Below are 19,582 nucleotides of genomic sequence, written 5' to 3'. Positions count from 1 at the left end.
TGCAACACATAGCTAGAAGCCAGTGAATTTTTTTTTGAATTTCTTTATTTTACACTTACTTATTTTTGAGAGACAGAGAGAGACAAAGCACAAGCAGGGGAGGGGCAGAGAGAAGGAGACACAGAACCCGAAGCAGGCTCCAGGCTCTGAGCTCCGAGCTGTCAGCACAGAGCCTGACGCGAGATCATGACCTGAGTCGAAGTCAAACGCTTAACCGACTGAGCCACCCAGGCGCTTCTGGAAGCCAGTGAATTTACTTTAGACACGTCTTCACTCCACTATTCCACAAGCAGTGTACAAAACAGTAATTCACTGTGCAGCTGAGGGACAAGTCACAGCTGCCAGATCACTTGGCTTTTCTGGATTTCTTCTAATGTCAAAGAGGCCATAAAAATTCAAAGTATAAGGTGCCAGGATATCACTTTTACTACATAAACATAAGAATTTAATATCTCTTTAAAAATTAAGTATGTGTGTGTGAATAAATACTAAGCCATAATCACCTTATTTCTTGAAAAGTCATCGAAATTTCAGTTAGCAATTTGAAGTTTCTGGTGTCTCATTTTAGACTTACAAAGTCCAAACACATTTTTATGAAATTCAAAATTCCTGATTACATCAAACAAAGCACAGTTACATAGATATTCTTTTGAGGTATATGCTCTACTTCTTTTTCCTACCATTCTAAACAAAGTTTAATCAAGAAATTACAACAAATTACCAACTATGTGCTAGGCAATGAAGCAGATATGTGACATGACATAAAAAACAGCAAACATACCCATAAGAGAGCTAGAAATCTACGTGGAGATCTAAGTTAGTTACTTAATAATTATTAAGAAATTGATGGGTTTTGTTACGCTCTGGAAATATGATAAAAGTTCCAAGAAGGAAGAAGTCTTATGTGACCAGAAATAGAACTCAGCTCTACGCATAAAAGACAGTCAATAAATACTAATGGAAGTAACAAACAAGACAAAAAGAATTGGTAGAGTTAAACGTGTATACAGAATTGAGTAGGGTCTTCAACAACGAGCAAGACAAAATTTGCTCCTTGCCAAAAAGGAGTCCTAAAATCTGAATACACACCTACCATATTTCACAGATTCTAACAGGCACACATTTTCTTCATATTTTAGCATCTTAGAAATTGATGCATACTATCATTTAAATAGCAGCATTTTTTTTCTTTTCTGGTAGTTAAAATAATTATGTGCCCCAAGGTTCTTAAATTTGATCAAACATACCTATCAATTCTAAAGAGAAATATGTCTTAGTATATAACATGATTCCAAAAGTAATCACTTACTACATGCAAATTTGGATATCTAATCTCAATCTTTTAAGTATCAGTTCAAAAACTTAATGGAAATCAGACACCTTGCAAGGCCAAATCCTGAGTTCTAATTCTTAAATTTCAAAAGATAAAAGAACATAATTACAACCACTACAATACATCTTCCATAAAATCCAATGCATAGTCTCTAACAGTACTGCAAAAATTACTGTGAGGTAAAAATGCAGGTAACATAAATAAATCTCAGTTGCAGAAATATTGATGATAGTCCTTCTTTCTTCCACAAAGAGGTAGTGAGCTGGGAAAAAGAAAATAATTTGTTGCTGTATTTTTATCTATAAATAGAAGGATAAAAAAAATAACCATCTTAGGGCACCTGGGTCAGTTGAGCACCTGACTTTAGCTCAGGTCATGATCTCACAGTCATGAGTCTGAGCCCCACATCAGGCTCTATGCTGGCAGTGTGGAGCCTGCTTGGGATTTTCTTGTCTCCTCTCTCTCTGACCCTCCCCCATTCATGCTTTCTCTCTCTCTCAAAATAAATAAACTTAAAAAAAAAAAACCATCTCAAAAAGTAGAAATTTTACTGAAAAACAGATAGAAAGGGGTTAATTTCATATTAACCAAATTAATTCCATATTCATTATAAACAACCCTAAAAAAAAAAGAAAAAAAGAAACAAACCTAACAGGGTCAACATAATGCAGTAGTATAAAACAAGCAATCTAGTATATTTTCTTTTGACTGGAGGAAATGCCATGTTTTTTTTTTATAAAGTAAACAATGAATTTGCCAATGCTTAAGTATTATTGGTTAGCTGAGGAAACATTTTATCGTCTACCAGAAAAGTGCAAACAGGCACGAATTAAACTGACACAACCTTAAGCACTACTCTAATTACAGCAAAATCTTACATCAAGTAAAGAGCTTCCCTACCAATTTTTTATCATCATCCTATCAATATCGGAAAAGAATATGAGCAAGTAAAACATATTAATCAATTAAGGGAAGAAGAAACCTTAAATCAGGAGAATCTACATGTAGGTGTACACCCATGAGTATGTGTATATATCTTTATAGCTCTATTTCTAAACCTATAAATGGGTTTTGTTTTGCTTTTGCTTTTCTCCATATAAAACTACAGATCAGAAATATGGTATTCAGTGAATCTGACTTGTTACAAAGAAAGGTAACCTTGGGCAAGTCACTTAATCTTGGCAGTCTCAAGTTTCATCACAGAATATTTGTTGAATATCAGCTATGTGCTAATCACTGCACTAGATGTTTTATACGGCTCTTTATCTTCAAAAGAATCCCACCAGATAATTAGTATTATTCTCCAATAATCAAAACTCAGTCACCTAAATTTGATTCAACTGCAAGTCTGCTTAACTCCTAAGTTCCTTTCCTTTAGTACATGGTAATGTTAATGCCTAAATTAATGCGTAAACTATTCAGAATATAGAATAATTCTGACAAAAAGATAACATAATCCACACCACCTTTTTTAAACAAAGACTATATAAATGTAAGGGATAAATAGTGCTCTATGGACAAAGCTATTCCACCACATCGCTCCTCTCCCTACAGTACAGGAGAGATGCTAGGCACTTATTAACAGCATAGGGAAAAAATACAAGCATGAATGTATACAAGTACAAATTCAATAAATGAAGCATTAATGGCAAAACAATGAGACAACTAGAGACTACAGTCTATTTTTCTACAGAACACATTTCTGTAGCAGAAATTCGTTCATTTGTTCATCATTAGGGGATGAGTTCAGTATAATGTGAAAGTCACTTTGGTCCATAAAGAATTTTCTCGAACAAAATAATGTTTTAAAGCCATTAGGGACAAGCGTTCTCACAGAGAGAGATTTAGCAATATACGATGACCTTAAGGAAAATAATAGAACTCTGGTAGAAGAGGGCAAGTAGAGGCTGGTTAATGGCTTCAAGAACTGCCAGGCTTTCCACAAGGCTCAACTAGCTGGTCAAGCAAAGAGTACAGATCAAGAAACCAGGAAAATATTTCCCTCATGCTGTTGTTGTTGCTGTTGTTGTTACCCCCAAATAAGGCGGATAGGTGGGTAAAGAGGACTGATAAAGAAGTCTACATCTTAGGTCAGAATTTTTAATTTTGACAATCTATTTAAGTGGAACTGAATGTCCTCATGGACCTATATCTCAAAGGAAAGGGCATAAATCCTAGGACTCAGAATTAAGCAACTGATATCAGGTAAATCTTTAGCTGTATTCTTATTTTTATCAGAATTGTTATCAGTTTTGTTAATACACAGATTATAAATTGCATAGGCTTCTGCGTGGCCTGTCCCTATTTCTAGGGCCTAATTTTGCAGATCTCTGGTTTTTTTCCAGAGACGCATTATTGCTTTATAACAGAACTGCTTGTATTACGTATTTAAGGAAACCCAGTGTCACCACTTACTTTATATAGGCCAAGCTTAACTTCTTCAGTATTGCTGTTATGGGATAAAACCAATCTAACCTTTACTGCTACTAAACACTTTAAGAATTACTTTGTCAGACCAAAATATTGCCCATTTTTATTTCTGCTTTAAATAACACTAATAGAGAGCTGGGAGTTAAATATCTGAAATGAATACAAATTCGATAATAACATTTTAAAATACAGATTATAGTAACAAAGGTAGAAGATCTCAAAATTAGGCTAAAGTAAATTAAAATTCTAATGCATACTATGTATTAAAAATAATATTTTGAGTCAGTTTCTTCAATTTTATAATAATGCCACAAGGAGGATGACATTCATTACAATAATAATTCAGGCTTTTCCCCTAGGAGTGATCTTTTTAGTTTACAGCACAGCACACTTGAATTATTTTCTTTATGAAACTGTCAAAGTGTTAAGGAGAAAATATTTACCCACTTTGGTCAAAGAGAATACATTTCTTTGCTAAGTTGAACAAAAAAAACTGACTTTAGCATTTAAATATTGGTATACAACCCATGTCTAAGACATTTCTAACAATTTAAGAATGCCAAACCCTAACCAAAATTTAATTCTGATAATAAAAGTTATTAAAAATTAAAAGTTCTTCAATTTTTTTACCTGAAATTTTATTTTACATTGAGAGTATTTTTAAATTATTTTAATTCCAGTGTAGTTAACACACAGTGTTATGTTAGTTTCAGGTGTACAATGTAGTGATTCAACACTTCCATATGTTACTCAGCGCTCATCAAGATAGGTGTACTCTTAATCCCCTTCACCTATTTCACCCATGCCCCCACCCACCTCCCTTCTGGTAACCACCAATTTGTTCTCTATATTTAAGAGTCTGGGGGTTTTTTTGTCTCTTTTATTTTGTTTATTTGCTTTGTTTCTTAAATTCCACATATGAGTGAAATCATATGGTACTTGTCTTTCTCTGACTTATTTCATTTAGCATTATACCTTCTAGATCCATCCATATGGATGACAAGATTTCATTCTTTTTTACAGCTAAGTAATATCCCATTGTATAAGTATATACCATATCTTCTTTATCCATTCATCTGTCAACAGACACTTGGTACATTAGGAATTTAAACATACTTTTTGTGATGCTCTGAAACAGATACATCCTGAATTACAAATCACTGAAGTCAGAAACAGCAGTAGAGCACGCCTACCACTTTAAAATGGAAGGAAGGGGTATACAAGTTAGTGGAAATGGGGAAAAAAATACTATCTTGAACAGAATAAGTACACCAATCTGGTAAACCCATACAATCTAAGCATCCCCCACCGCCACCCCAAATCACATCCTACCTACTTTATATTAAATGTCACGTGGACCTTGACCATTCATACCACCTTCATTCTTTCTGCCAATTCATGCTTACTGCTGTAACACTCTGAATCAAATTCTGGCTCAGGGATTATCAAAAGGTCAATAACTGCTCTGAGTTTAGATGACTTGCTTTCAAAAACATTCACTATGGAACATGTTCCTCTATGCAAAATTTTCAAGATGTAAGTAGCAAAATTATCTTTCTTACTAAAAAAAAAATAAAATACCAATCAAGAATAGTTTCCACTGTGATCAAAAAGAAGAGACTTCAAAAGTAAACTGTCCTACATAAAGTGCTTACTAAACACTAGAATTTATACTGCTAAATGAGTATTTTAATCTCCTTATGAGATGACTGAAGCTTTCACAGCTATGTTCTTGACAATTTTCAACATCTCAAACCCAAAGATTTTATTCCTTTGCTCCTCCTTCCTTCTCTTCTGTCTCTGAGGAAAAAAAAGTGTTCCTTATCATTTCCAAGACTAATACTACCAGTCTTTTTTCTTTTGTCTACCCCTATACCTCCTCCAGAAACTTGTTCCATTAATCATTCTCCTCCAGCTTAAAGGTTCAATTTCTTTAAACTCATTCTTGCTTCTTTTTGCATAAACAATCACAAGTACAAGACATTAGTTTTTGGATGCAAAACAATGTACATAAATGAAGCCTTATTAATTAGAAGGGAGTCACTCTAATCCAACTATATGGAAATGCAAAATAAAGTTTTTCTTTTCCATTCACTCTGTAATAAAGCTCTAGTCACAGAATAAAAATGAAGAGGGAAGCAAAAGTCAGTATCATAAAATATGTAATCAGCAAAGGTAAATGACAATGATTTCTAATCTGTATTTTTCAGTAACCAAGGACTTCTTCAGTTAAACCAAATTGTATCTAAAAATTATCCCAGATATAATTCTAAGAAATGAATTCTAAAAGGCAATCTTTAGAAGATGAACTTCTATGACTTTCAACAACAGTCAACTCCAACATTTGGAAAGTAACTTCCTTCCTATACAGAGACAGAGACAGAATATGTTGCAAACCTTTGCTCCCATACTTACTTATGTTTAGTTTTTCTTTTAGAAATTAACCTGTTTCTTAAACATTATCTTCAAAAGGTTAACAGTGTAACTTTTAGTTACTATTTATCTCAGGGTAAAAAAGAACATTTTTTTTTTCCTTCATACTGTAATCTCAATCAGAATTCTCAGACTTTTCCTCCAAAATTTGTGACTGTATATGCTTACAACTTAAACATACTGGTAAAAAAAAATCTATAAAATTAAGAAAATTAAATAAATGTGGAAGCATGAGAGAAACAGAAAGGATACACTTGTAACTCATAACTTTTTCCATCACTTTCTTCTTCCAGCTTCAAATAACTTCCTCCTGTTACTTTCTTGATTATTCTCACAAAATCTAAGTCACATCCAATCCTATCCCTAGACACTAAAAGACACCACTTACTATACATGAATTATAACTGCTAGATGAATCTAATCTAACAGCATCTTGATCCAATGACAATGCTGCATTATCGAATACTGTCTATAAACCCCTCTAGGGGCCAGACCACAATTACTCATGTCAATTTGTACATGATACACATGTAGTTCTGATTTAAAGAGATAAGACACAATTTACTGTAAAGCCCAGAGTAATGATTTTACTTGGTAAATAATATGGGGATTATCTCTAGAAAATGCACGAATAAAATCTATGGCCTTTTCGACCCAATTCACTATTACAACCTGTTTCTCCTTTGATGCATTCTCTTTCCAATGCCTACTTTCCTAGGATCTTCCATTGCCTAATTCATATACGCAGTTTAGTAACTATGAAACTCTCCTTCTCTCTGGCCTTAAACCTCTCTTTGCTAAAATACTACTGCTTTTAGGTTTCTAGCTTCTCCTTTCTCACTCTACATACTCTCCTCAAGCTATTATATTCACTATCATTGATTCAACAGCCACCTACAGTGGTGGTTCTCAAACTTCAATAGGATTAAAGGACACTTAAGGGACAAGAATACTTATTAATATGCAGATTCCCAGGACCTATGGAAAGAATAAAATCTACGGCTCCCTCAAAATTAATGTCTTCTAAGGTAGGTTCCCAAGTACCTCTCACTACTACTCTCAAACAGAATTAACATCTTTATGCTCCAACAGTTTCTATTCCATACCTATGTTCTGAAATACCTTATTAAATACCTCTTTTGTTATCTGCCTTTCCCATTAGGACCATAAACTCCCAGAAGGCAATTTTGGGTTTCCATTTTAGGATTTCCAGTGATTTGCACAAGAAATTAGCTATTAGCAGGCTATGAGTAAATATTAGAAATCACACATACTGTCCAGATTAGAGTATAACAAGTGACTGAATAAAAACAAGAAATAATTACTCATTTTCTATTTTCCTCCACTCTTTGACATTCTGAATTAGGAAGGCTTATACTACAGTTTTCCTTGTTTCCCATTTATGAATGCATAATATACATTTCAGATGGACCTGGATAATATCAAGGATAAGAACATGGGCCTTGAAGACATTACTGAAGTAAAAACCCAAATACACCAGTTCAAATAATCTCAAGTACACTTGTAATTGTCTCAACTCTAAAATGAAGCTTATACTTAATGAGTGGGTTTTATGTAAGAATTAAAAGGGAACATACATAAAGCATCCAATATCTGGTATTTGGTGATAAATTAGAATATGATAGATATAATTCTTATTAAGCTATAATTTTAAAACTGAACCATTAAAGCAAATGAGGGTGGGGAGGACTACCTTCCTCTCAAATAAGAACAGTTAACTTTTTAAAACCAAAGATAATATATACATTACATAACCAATTTTAAAAACTCTACTTAGTTTTATAAATTAATTAAAATCACATTAATTTATAATTAACTTAATTATACAAATTTAGCAATTTTAATTTAAAATTTTAAGCAAAAACCCAAATGGCTTTTTTGCTTAAAGTGGCTACCCAACAGACTGCTGCATATGATCAGTAATCTTTAAGCCTATTGACAAAGAAACACTTGTAAAATTGATGTTATTCTCCTTTCAAAGTATACTTTCCACTGCAGATTTAAATCCAATCCAAATTTGGTAGGTAGATACTGGTTTATATACACATTTGCAGAAATATACTCGACAGCAAATAAAAGAGGTAAGATATTAAGTACAGATGGAGTCCTTATGCTTCCTTAAAAGAAATCTACAAAACTTTACTTGGGGCATTCCACAGAAGCTTAGCAATTATTTCTAATAATTGGTTTTGTTAGCAACATATTTTGCTCTATTATAAAGGTCAAAACGAAGACTTAGTAGAAAACTTGAAAAACGCAGACATATAAAGAAGGAGACTTTATCTATAATCTCAACATCCAGAAATAATCACTTTATAAAGTTGTTGTATTTCCTCCTGGTCTCCCTCTCAACAACGTGTGACAAATACATATTTCCAAAACTAATATAATAGATTAAACTACATAAAAATGCTAATACTCAACTATTCACTGACCTACAAAAACGGCAATTTCATACAGTTCAACCTAATACCATATGCACTATATGCATATGGATGTATAAATACAACTTTATATTCTCTCAAAACTTTATCTATATTATGAGCATTTTCCTACATCTTCAATATTCTTCCCAATATGACATCTTAAGGCTGGAAGGTGGCTCAAACAAAAGGATATAATAAACTCATTTACCCATCTCCTTGATATTTGACACTGAATTATTTCCAGTGTTTCATCTTCATTTATTTAGTTTTCAGTGTTTCACCTTTAAAAATGATGCTAGTCTATGAAGATTCGTGTGCCTAAATCTTTCTGCAAATCTCTGAATTATATCCTTGAGATAAACTCCTAGAGGTAGGCCTACTGAGTCAAAGTTTATGAACATTTTAAGTACTACTTAAACATGTTCCTAAAATGCCTACCATGAAAGAATTAACATTACCAATTTACATTTCACCATTAGTATATGAAATTGCTCATTCTGTCTCAAAACTTTTTTTTTTAACGGTATGAGAGATGATTTTATAAATCATCTGTGATTTGTAAGCTAATTCTTAAAGAAAGGAAAGCTGACAGGCAACATACACAGAAAGGCAAAAAAGGAGCACATTTTCAATATCAATGGTTCTCAAAATTTGGTATGCATAAGAATCATCTGAGAGGCTTGTTTAAAAATGAAAATCCCTGGATCTCATTCCAGTGATTCTGTCAAGAGGTTCTGATGTAGATTTGTGCTTTTAACTACCACAAGTGACACAGATGCAAAGTGATCTCTGAGCTATACTTTGAGAAACATGACTGCACATGAAGTACAAATGCTTTATAGGAATAATTACTGCAACACATAAAAATACTCCAAATAGCTAAGTAAGAGGTAAATACATCAGTTATTTCTTATTCAAGATACAAATATTAGGTGATCATATAATGTCTTCAGACCAAAACTTGGCTTCATCTCTGCAAGTCACTGCTTAACTGAAAGTGAAAATACTTTAAAAATATATTACAGTATTTTACCATAATTAAATATATACCTATACCTTACACTCAATCTCTTCTGCAGCAAAAAATATATATGATATATATTTTTTTAAGTATGAATTTTAACACAGGTTATTTCCTAGCTGTGTGATTTAAATGCTATAACCGGGGCGCCTGGGTGGCTCAGTCGGTTGAGCGGCCGACTTCGGCTCAGGTCATGATCTCACGGTCCGTGAGTTCGAGCCCCGCGTCGGGCTCTGTGCTGACTGCTCAGAGCCTGGAGCCTGTTTCAGATTCTGTGTCTCCCTCTCTCTCTGACCCTCCCCCGTTCATGCTCTGCCTCTCTCTGTCTCAAAAATAAATAAACGTTAAAAAAAAAAAAATTAAAAAAAAATTTTTTTTTTAAATAAATGCTATAACCTCTCTGAGCCTAGTTTCCTTATCTTTATTTTTTTTCCAATATATGAAATTTGTTGTCAAATTGGTTTCCATACAACACCCAGTGCTCATCCCAAAAGGTGCCCTCCTCAATACCCATCACCCACCTTCCCCTCCCTCCTTATCTTTAAAAATAACAGTAACACCTATTTCATAAATGACATAATTAACATAGAAATGCATATGATCCAGATTAAGAGTTCAACAAATGTTTGTTGTAATTATTATGATATCATCATCACTCTGAAAGCACCTAATTCAACCAATCCACCAATCACTTTGCTTAACAAAGAGAACTGTATACAGCTTATCTGATAGACCATATATGGGAAGAGCACTACTAACATAAAGCCTGTCTTTAAAAACAACAACAACAAAAAATTACTAAAAAAAAATATGCTACGAACTGAAATAAACTTTTTAACAACACTGTTAGACAGCATTAGGGAAAATTGGTAATGCTAGAATTTAGTCCCAAATTTGTTCTCTTAAACATTTAGAGAATACTGGATATGAAAAAGATAAAACCATTTTCTTAGCTGAAAATGTTCGACTCTGCCCCCGAAAAAAGGAGATGAAATAAGCAAATGGAAACATTTCAATATCACCCAGAACCTGATTCTTTAAGAAATTTCATCCTTCTTCCTAACTCCAATTTCTACAGCCTCCAGATCAAGTATTATTTGCCTTCTTTTTAATGGGTATTTTAAGAGTATATTTAAGGAAATTAAATAAAAACGTTCATATATAAATTGATCAAGGTCATCAAGGAGATTAGTGGCAGAGGATAATTAAATCCAGGTCTTTTGATGCTTGATCCATGGCCCTTAAGAAAAGGCGGCTCTCCTAGGGCTTGAACTTCACAAAGTATTACCTATTTATTTTACATGAATTACTGTCTAATATAGAACATTCATAGTACCTTCTATCTTTCATAAGCAAGCCTTTTTAAGATGTGGTCAACATTTCTGATACTCACTGCCTTTCCTCCATTTACTCAACACATTGGAAGCAAGCTTTCATGTCCACCACTCCAATGAAACTTATATTAATGATTTATTTGTTGTTAATCCACCATTTAACATTTCAATATATATGAAATTTAGATACATCCTCGACCAAATCCCAAATGATATGTTCATGTTACAGTGTTCACAGAGGATTCTTTTTCTTTATGGGGATGGGGGGTGGGGTGGGAGGGTGGCTATAAACTTTTTACTTATTGAATAATAGATTACAAATACTGGTTGTTAAATTATATTACAGTCTTCCATAATTAATGTTTGAAGTATCTGAATTCAGAATAAAGTGCAGAATTATATTGGTAATATTTACATCTTTCAAGAAACATTACCACCAAGTATTTAAGTACATGAGAAGGAAAAGCTGTCTTCACATGGCAGTTTGAGTATCATACATAACGGCAACTTCATGCTCAATTTCTCCTATAGCAAATTATTAACATTACTTAACTAATATAAATATTTTTGGGTGTGACTGAAAGAAAACGTATCCCTATCATAGCAAAAACATAAATGTAGTCACAGAATATAAACTAGTGAAGAACAGAGAACTCAGTGTTTTTACATCATGTTCTGTACAAACCACTTTATGTACTATAGAGAGGTAGAGGAGTTGGTGAGAAAGGGAAAGGAGATTCATTTTCTTTCCTATGCAAAGCCCCAAGCAAAACTTTAAAGTGGGCAAAGTCTGGGGTACCTGAGTCTCACTGTTCTTTCTGCAATGGCAGTTCTATTCTGCTTTAGCTTTAGTCCTGTATTTTGTAATAAAGTATTTGTTTCAAAGGCATAGAAGATGAAAAAAATTATTAGATTATAATCACTGAAAATTAATAATCTTGGATGTTAAGTGTTTACTTTGTTGTATTCTTAAAAATTACTTTAAAATAGCTACTATATGTTGTCATCAATATACTTTAAAATTGGTCTGACTCAGACTTCCTAAATGTTGTTATATCTATGAAACCACTAACAAAGCAAAAGACCAAAAAAGGAATACAAAACAACTCAACTACAACTCACTAATACAAGAATTTGCCACAATTCCATTATTGTAATCTATACAGCTAGAATTTGAAACTGAAAAAATTTACAAATGCTAACAATATTGTTTCACTTATATGATACAGGATAGTTAACACAAATCCTATATTTTAGAGAGATGCTCTCATGATCAGTACCAGAGTTATGTTGATTCATATGTTGAGGCTGAGCTAACAGCAGGCAGCATTTCCTGTACATTTCCTTATACTCAAGATGACTAGTACCAATGAACTTTTTATGGATTGATGAATGAAATAATATATAATCTCTAAAATGTCATGGGGGCACTCAAATTAGCTATAAAATTACTAAGCCTACCCAAACTTAAAGCAAAAAAAATTTTCTTAAACTTACTATTCTAATTTAAAAAAATAAGCACTGCTGCTTTAAGTGGCCAGCAGTCTCACATCAACTTCAGGCTGCAATCACAACATCCATTAGAGTGCTTCCACAGCTCAGAGCAAGCAAGCAAGTGGTTGTCAGTGCAGCTAGTAAATCACCTGATCCTATTACAAAATCAATTACTGCAGTGCATTTCCATTGCTACACAATCTGATGATGACAAAATGATATTGGATAGCTACTGCAAGGTCAAGAAAACTGCTAAGAACATCTTTAATTGGTCTTTTATTTTTAATCATATGGTCCTAGTTATAATGCATCCATTTTAATTGTATATTTTTATTTGAAATAAATCTATGTAGTTACCTTTGGTTGCCTGGGACATTCGATGGATAATCTCTGCAACTGGTCTGAGGTATGGCTACAAGAGAACAGATCGGAGCAGCAGGTCGAACGGCTCAACCTCTTCATTAAAGAAGAAATAATGCTGCAGCCACAGCCACACATTGACTTGTTCGTTAGATGAGAATTTAACTTAAAAAATCAGAACTGGTAATGTCCCATATATACTCAAAATTGGCTAACTGCCTCATTCTGCAGCTCTCTGGCTGAAAGAAACACTGTTAAAAAAGAATAAAACATCAGCTTCCTATCAGAAGGAAGATAACCAGACACAAACTCAACGCCAAGAAAAAGTCGACATTAAAAACAGAAGTCTCCCGGCTACTCTTTAGAAATAAGGTAAGGTGCTTTAATATTTCAAACTGTTTTATATTAAAGCCCAAGTACTTAACAAAGGAGCAAACTCAAGATATTACACCCCGAAATTATACTAACCACTCTTTCTGTCCTCCATCAGTTTAGATCTGTTTGCCTACTCCTTCAGCTCAGCCTATCCAACCTGTTCCCTCTGTAAATGCACACTATTTCAACAACCAACTGGAATGAGCCCCACCCCTCCCTGTCCTCATAGACACTGTTCAAGAACTGCTCAATATCTGGAAAAGAACTGCCGCTGCATTGCTTTGAGAAACAACAGGGAGCAAATTACTGGACGGATTCTTTAACTTACCAATCAGAACTGCTGACCTTTTATGACTCTACGATTCAAGAAGTCTGCCAAACAGTCACAGTAAGAATAATCTACTGGTTTTACTTCTATGTTATAGATTTACAGAATTGTTTTCTATCTTATTATTCGATCTAAAATACAAAAACATAGGCATGTGTGTTTTTTTTAAAACAAAACTTAGTAGATGATAAAAATCTTTTGAGTATTGCTGGGAGAGGGCAGTACGGTGGTTGATATGCAAAGTAAAAAAAAATCCCTGTGAATACTGTAGTTAAACTTGAGAACTATGGAGTGATAAAATTCTATAGCAAAAATAGGGGTGTAAGTAATGATGGAATAAATAAGCAATATAATCCAAGGAGACCCCTGCTATCATAAACGTTAGAAGAGTTTCAATGAAAAGAAAAGGGCACGTGGATACATATAGGTATGGACAACACAGAGAAAAGCCACCAAAAACCTGGTTGTTTTGATACTGAATCTTCTCTCACTTGGTTATTTGCATCTTATTAAGTAGACGCAAAAACCACCCAGAAAACATAAACAATTGTACTATGTCAGCCACACTATAGTATCTTTTGTACTTAAGCATCCTCTTTTGCCAAAAATGCATAAAGATATTTATTTATACCATGTTATGATTCACATTAAGTTTCCAGGACAAGGGAGGGTGACATTCACACAAATACTTTAAAGTCTTCCCAAATAATCATATTTCAAATAACTGTAACTTAACGAACATTCACAGACCAATGATTACCAATCTCTGTTAGCACCTTTTTTGAGGGAGATAGTGTAAAAACTAAATGTAATAAGAAACACCTTGAATGAAAATGTACATTTTTAAAACTTCCTGTTTTCTGTGGCAATGAAAGGTTCCTTATTTGTGTATGCCTCATGCTCAATTTCGTTTCTGATTTAAAGCTTAAAAGAGCCAGTATTGCATTGCCTCTTCCTTCACCTTGCACTGCCCTTTTGAGATTCCTGTTATACTTAAGTCAATTTCCAGAACATCTAAAAACAGGCATGCATTTCACACTGAAATTTTTTTAAAAATTCTTTTGTAGATAAAGGCTATGGAAACAAACAAGCAAAATAATGCAGTAACCTTTTACTCGCCTGCTGGAGGTACTGTCTGCTGCAGAGAATTTTAAATCCTCATCTGCAGATGCAATTGAGCTGGTATTGCCAAGAACTCTGCTTTTCCTGTGCTGCTGCTATACAGCTACTCATCAAAAGAACACATTATGTGAAAAATGTGAAGTCCTATCAGTTTAAGTTTCTTATATGATTTAACAAAAGAACTTCTAAAATCTAGCTAAAGCTCCTCTCTGTCACATTTTCAGATGCATGTCAGACACGCTGGGGGAAAAAGGTCTTATTGCTGCTGATGTACTCTTCCTATCAAATATGTGAGATTGGGAAGCTAAGGGAGGTATGAAAAATTAACCTTACTAACATAACACCTTACTAACATAAGAACAATGTACCAAGCATTAAAACCTCATACAATTTACGTTGTCAACAAATGTATAGCATGCCCATAATAATTTGATTTCTATTAGCTTTATAATTAACAAAAGCCTATAAATAAATCTTTGTCTATGCTTACAGACAAGCATCAATAAAAATCCCCACCAAATGCATAATGAGAGTAAGTTATTTTATTAGCTACCCAACATCAATGTTGTTTTTAAACAAAAGCATAAAAGATCCCAAAGTAAAGCTGACTTGTGAAATAACTTGAGATGTAATGTTTCATCCCCCCACCAATACCCTCTGGATCTTATATGAGTTATAACTAAAATAGAATGTAAGCAATAAGGGCTATTTTCATCATTTATTATTTTTCCTTCAGTGTCAGCTGATCTAATGTACTATTGATTCCTAGGTTGCATACAGATGGAGGAAGAAAGCAAATCCACAAAGAAAAGGCTTTTAAAACCATCAGAAAAACAACAATATTTAGATATAAACAGTATCTTTAATCGTCTAGCTATAGATAAGTGTAAAAGGAAGGGGAAATGTTAATATGTGCTCACCAATCACAATTAAGCATCATGATTATTTTTAACAAACTAACTGCATTTTAAAGTGTGCTTTCCCCCTTAATTGCAAGTAACTCTAAATATCAAAAACTTGTTTTAAAGATTTTAACCTTTCTATTGAATTTCTACTTCTCTAAGAAATAAGGTGACCATCCTAATTACATGGTAGTCCAAAAGATGTGAAATCCACAACTACAACCCTGTAGGTGAGGGCTGCTCAGTGCCCAGATTTATGTATGTAAGTAAGCACAAGCTAACTTCAATAGTTCCTTTAAACTAAAATGTATCAAACAAAAACTTATCAAATTGACACTATTACATTATTTAAAACTACTTTTTCATTTAATACACTATCCTGCCACATATAGCATCCCAGTGAGAAGTAATTCCAGCAGTTCTCAAAATATGGACCTTGGGGGCCCCTGAGACCTTTACATGGAGTCTATGGGATCAAAATTATTTTCATGATACTAAGACAATATTTGTGTTTTTCACTCTCAATACCTAATGAATATACATTGAAGTTTTCCTCAACCCACATGGCATATAGTATCACAACAGACTGAATGCAGAAGCAGATATGAGAATTCAACTGTCTTCTGTTAAGCTGGACTTTAAAGAAATGTGAAACAACATCATCTATCTCATTAATTTTTTGTTTCAAAAAATATGGCTATTTCCCCCAAAATATGTTAATTGTATGAACATGTAATTAGCTATTATTTTTCAAGTTAATAAATGAATACTTTCAAAACTTCTCAGTTTTACTTTCTAATAGGGTAAATGCTGAGAGACGTAACCTAAATAAGTCAAAGCTCTTTGAGGTCTTTAATAATTTTTAAGGGTGTAAATGGGTACCCAGACCAGAAAAAAAAATGAGACTCACTCAATTCTCTGCTTACATCTTTCCCTTAAATCAAGGCTTACAGTTTTTGGTTAAAAAAATTACCTCAGTAATTTTAAAAGCAGTAATCCTAAAAATATTCATTTAGAAAAGCAAATATAAAATGTTTTCAATTTTCACTGACGTCACTTTTAATACTTAACTTTCAGTCATCTTATTTATTAAGTACAATTATTATTGGCTGTGTTTCACAGTACTATTAAAAATCAACACCTATTTTTTAAGTAGTGGATAACTTCTAGTAACATACATACAATGAAAAAGAGACAAAATCCATTGTTAGAAAAATGGAAAATATGAGATTATATATTTTTAATATAAAAAGAAACCATAAAAACAGTTTCTAAAATTCATCATGCCTGTACAAAAATCACTAGTTTTAAATATTTTTTTCCTGAGAAGAAATATATAAATTTTAAATAAAATACATCTCAAGAAGGGATTGGCATTCAGTAATAAAAAGTTGGTTATGGGGAAAAAACCTTTCAAGACTGTATGAAAGACAATTAGAAAACTTACACTATAATAAGTTAATTAGAGTAATTTCTGTAGTGAGAACAGCTGAATGTTTGATATAGTCAAACAGGAAAGAGAAGGCGTCTTATCCCCCAAATTTTTATGTACTAGCCCACATTTCCCCCAGTAAACCCCACAGGGATTTTTTAATTTTTTTTTTTACATTTATTTATTTTTGAGAGACAGAATGAGACAGAGTGCAAGCAGAGGAGGGGCAGAGAAAGGAGACACAGAATCTGAAGAAGGCTCCAGGTTCTGAGCAAGAGTTCAGCACAGAGCCCAACGTGGGGCTCGAACCCACAAACCATAAGATCATGGCCTGAGCCTAAAACCCCACAGGGATTTTTTTTTATTTTTATTTTTTTACATTTATTTTTGAGAGACAGAATGAGACAGAGCACAAGCAGAGGAGGGGCAGAGAAAGAAGGAGACATAGAATCTGAAGAAGGCTCCAGGCTCTGAGCAAGAGTTCAGCACAGAGCCCGACGTGGGGCTCGAACTCACAAACCATAAGATCATGGCCTAAGCCAAAATCAGGCACTTAACCAACTGAGCAACCCAGGCGCCACGCCACCCCACCCCACCCCGCCCCAGCCACAGGAATTTTGAAAGAGGATCTCCTTGGTTCTGTCCTTAATCAAACCCCATGTCCTTGAGCTCTGGTTCTCACTCACTCAATCATTCAACTATTTACTAAGCACCTACTATATGCTAGGCAGGTATAGATAATGAAGATGTAACAACGCACAAAACATAAAAATCCTTCCAGCCTTCTTTGAATTTATATTCCAGGGGGAGAAGACACACAACAAACAAAACAAATACCATAGCAGATGGTGACAACTGGAAAGGAAAGGTGGGTGCTGGAGGGGGAGGAAGGATGAAATGGTTAGAGAAACACATTTTCTCTTATTAGAAATATAATTTTTTTACATTTAATTTCTAAATGTTAGTAGTGGCAGCAAAAATGTGGTCAGTGGTCACAAAAACTTTATTTTTTAATGAAAAATCTCAATTATATATAAAAGTAGAAAAGCATAATGAACTCCTATATACTCACTCATCATCCATATTCAACAGTTAACCAAGATATTACCAATATTTTTACCTTTGTCTCTTTTTCTTTTTTGAGATATTTTAAAGTAAATCCTAGACATAAAGTCATTCCTTCTCCCACCCACCCATATATCATGTATATTTAAATAATTTATCCATTGCTTTATATACCCACAAAATCACTGACATCACAACTCATATTAACAATTTCTATGGTATTAACTAATACCAGTCAATATTTATATTTCCAATAGCATCTCAAAAGTGTCTTTTCTAGGTAATTTGATCTAAAAAAGAATCCAAACAAGAACCATTCTTTGCGGTTACTATGTTTCTTATATCTCTTTTACTTGATAATAACTTCCCATGTCCCTCTTTCTCATGCCACTGACTTGGAGAAACCACATTAGCTTTCCTATATTCTGAAACTGTCTGTATGTTTCTTCACTGTGTCACTTACTTTCTACCCCAATCTCTCCTATTTCCTACAAATAACTTCTGATGATGCCTATTCCAAATTCCAACCTCAACAGAAATACTAGAGATACAGGTAGCAGACACAGAAGTCCTTCAAACTTCAAAGAATCAAACAGCAACTTAAGTCTATTGGTGATTTTTGAACACTTGTTGAAATTAATTTGAAAAATTTAATATGGTGCAATAGCTCTGAAAAGACAGAAGAGGGAACTATACATTTAGGAATTCTACACTTAAATAGCACTAAATTTTGTTTTAAATTTAGGCACTGATTTTCAAGTTGACAACGGTTAAAAATACAGTAATGATTACTGTTTTATATATCTTCCTTCCCACAAACAAACAAACAAAAAGCCCTACAACATAAGAAAAAGATTTGGAAAAATAAAGACTGAATGCATGATATGTTTAAGTTGTAACACATTAATAAATAACCATTGACCAAAGTTACCCATTCAATTATTCTAACAATGTACTTCTACATTCTAAATAACTTTCTTTAATAAAAAGCTTATCTAAATAAAACCAATGTATGTGTTTTTAATAACCATTTTAGTTCAAATAAGTGCAAAATCTTTTTAAAAGGTTTTTTAGTCATCAGGAAAATTCAGAAATAAAGGCTTTACAGCAAATTACTTTTACATATCAATTTGTTCAAAGGAAAACTGCAAAAAAGACATTAGTAATAGTGATATCTCAAGAATAAGTCTATATAGCCTATAATGTTTACTAGTCATAAGGTAAAGGAAAAGAGTCATTGTAGTAAGTTTCCAATGGATTTCTCTACCACTCTTGTCATCCCCAACCCCATAAAAAAAAGGTGGGGGAGGGGGAGAGAAAGTTCAGGAAACTTTTATAATTTGATGTTTAAAATAAACTTTTTGGGGTGTCTCTGTGGCTCAGTCGGTTAAGCATCCAACTTCAGCTCCAGTCATGATCTCACGGCTCGTGAGTTTGACCCCACATGGGGCTCTGTGCTGACAGCTCAGAGCCTGGAGCCTGTTTCAGATTCTATGTCTCACTCCC

General features: G+C 33.5%; 1 protein-coding gene and 1 long non-coding RNA gene across 3 annotated transcripts in view; one reads left to right on the top strand and one right to left on the bottom strand.

Annotated features, from left to right (window-relative positions):
- Positions 1–19,582, bottom strand: part of FBXW7 (F-box and WD repeat domain containing 7) — a 226,786-nt gene that overhangs the window by 119,437 nt on the left and 87,767 nt on the right. The gene's annotated exons all lie outside the window — the stretch shown is intronic.
- LOC122475511 lies at positions 12,683–13,994 on the top strand. Its single transcript, XR_006295212.1, has 2 exons — positions 12,683–13,224; positions 13,343–13,994. It is a non-coding gene; the product is annotated as an uncharacterized LOC122475511 (long non-coding RNA).

The sequence above is a fragment of the Prionailurus bengalensis genome, chromosome B1, assembly GCF_016509475.1.
Source record: "Prionailurus bengalensis isolate Pbe53 chromosome B1, Fcat_Pben_1.1_paternal_pri, whole genome shotgun sequence".
Lineage (NCBI taxonomy): Eukaryota > Metazoa > Chordata > Mammalia > Carnivora > Felidae > Prionailurus > Prionailurus bengalensis.
Note: the sequence above shows the minus strand (reverse complement) of the source record. Positions and strands in the feature narration are given on the sequence as shown.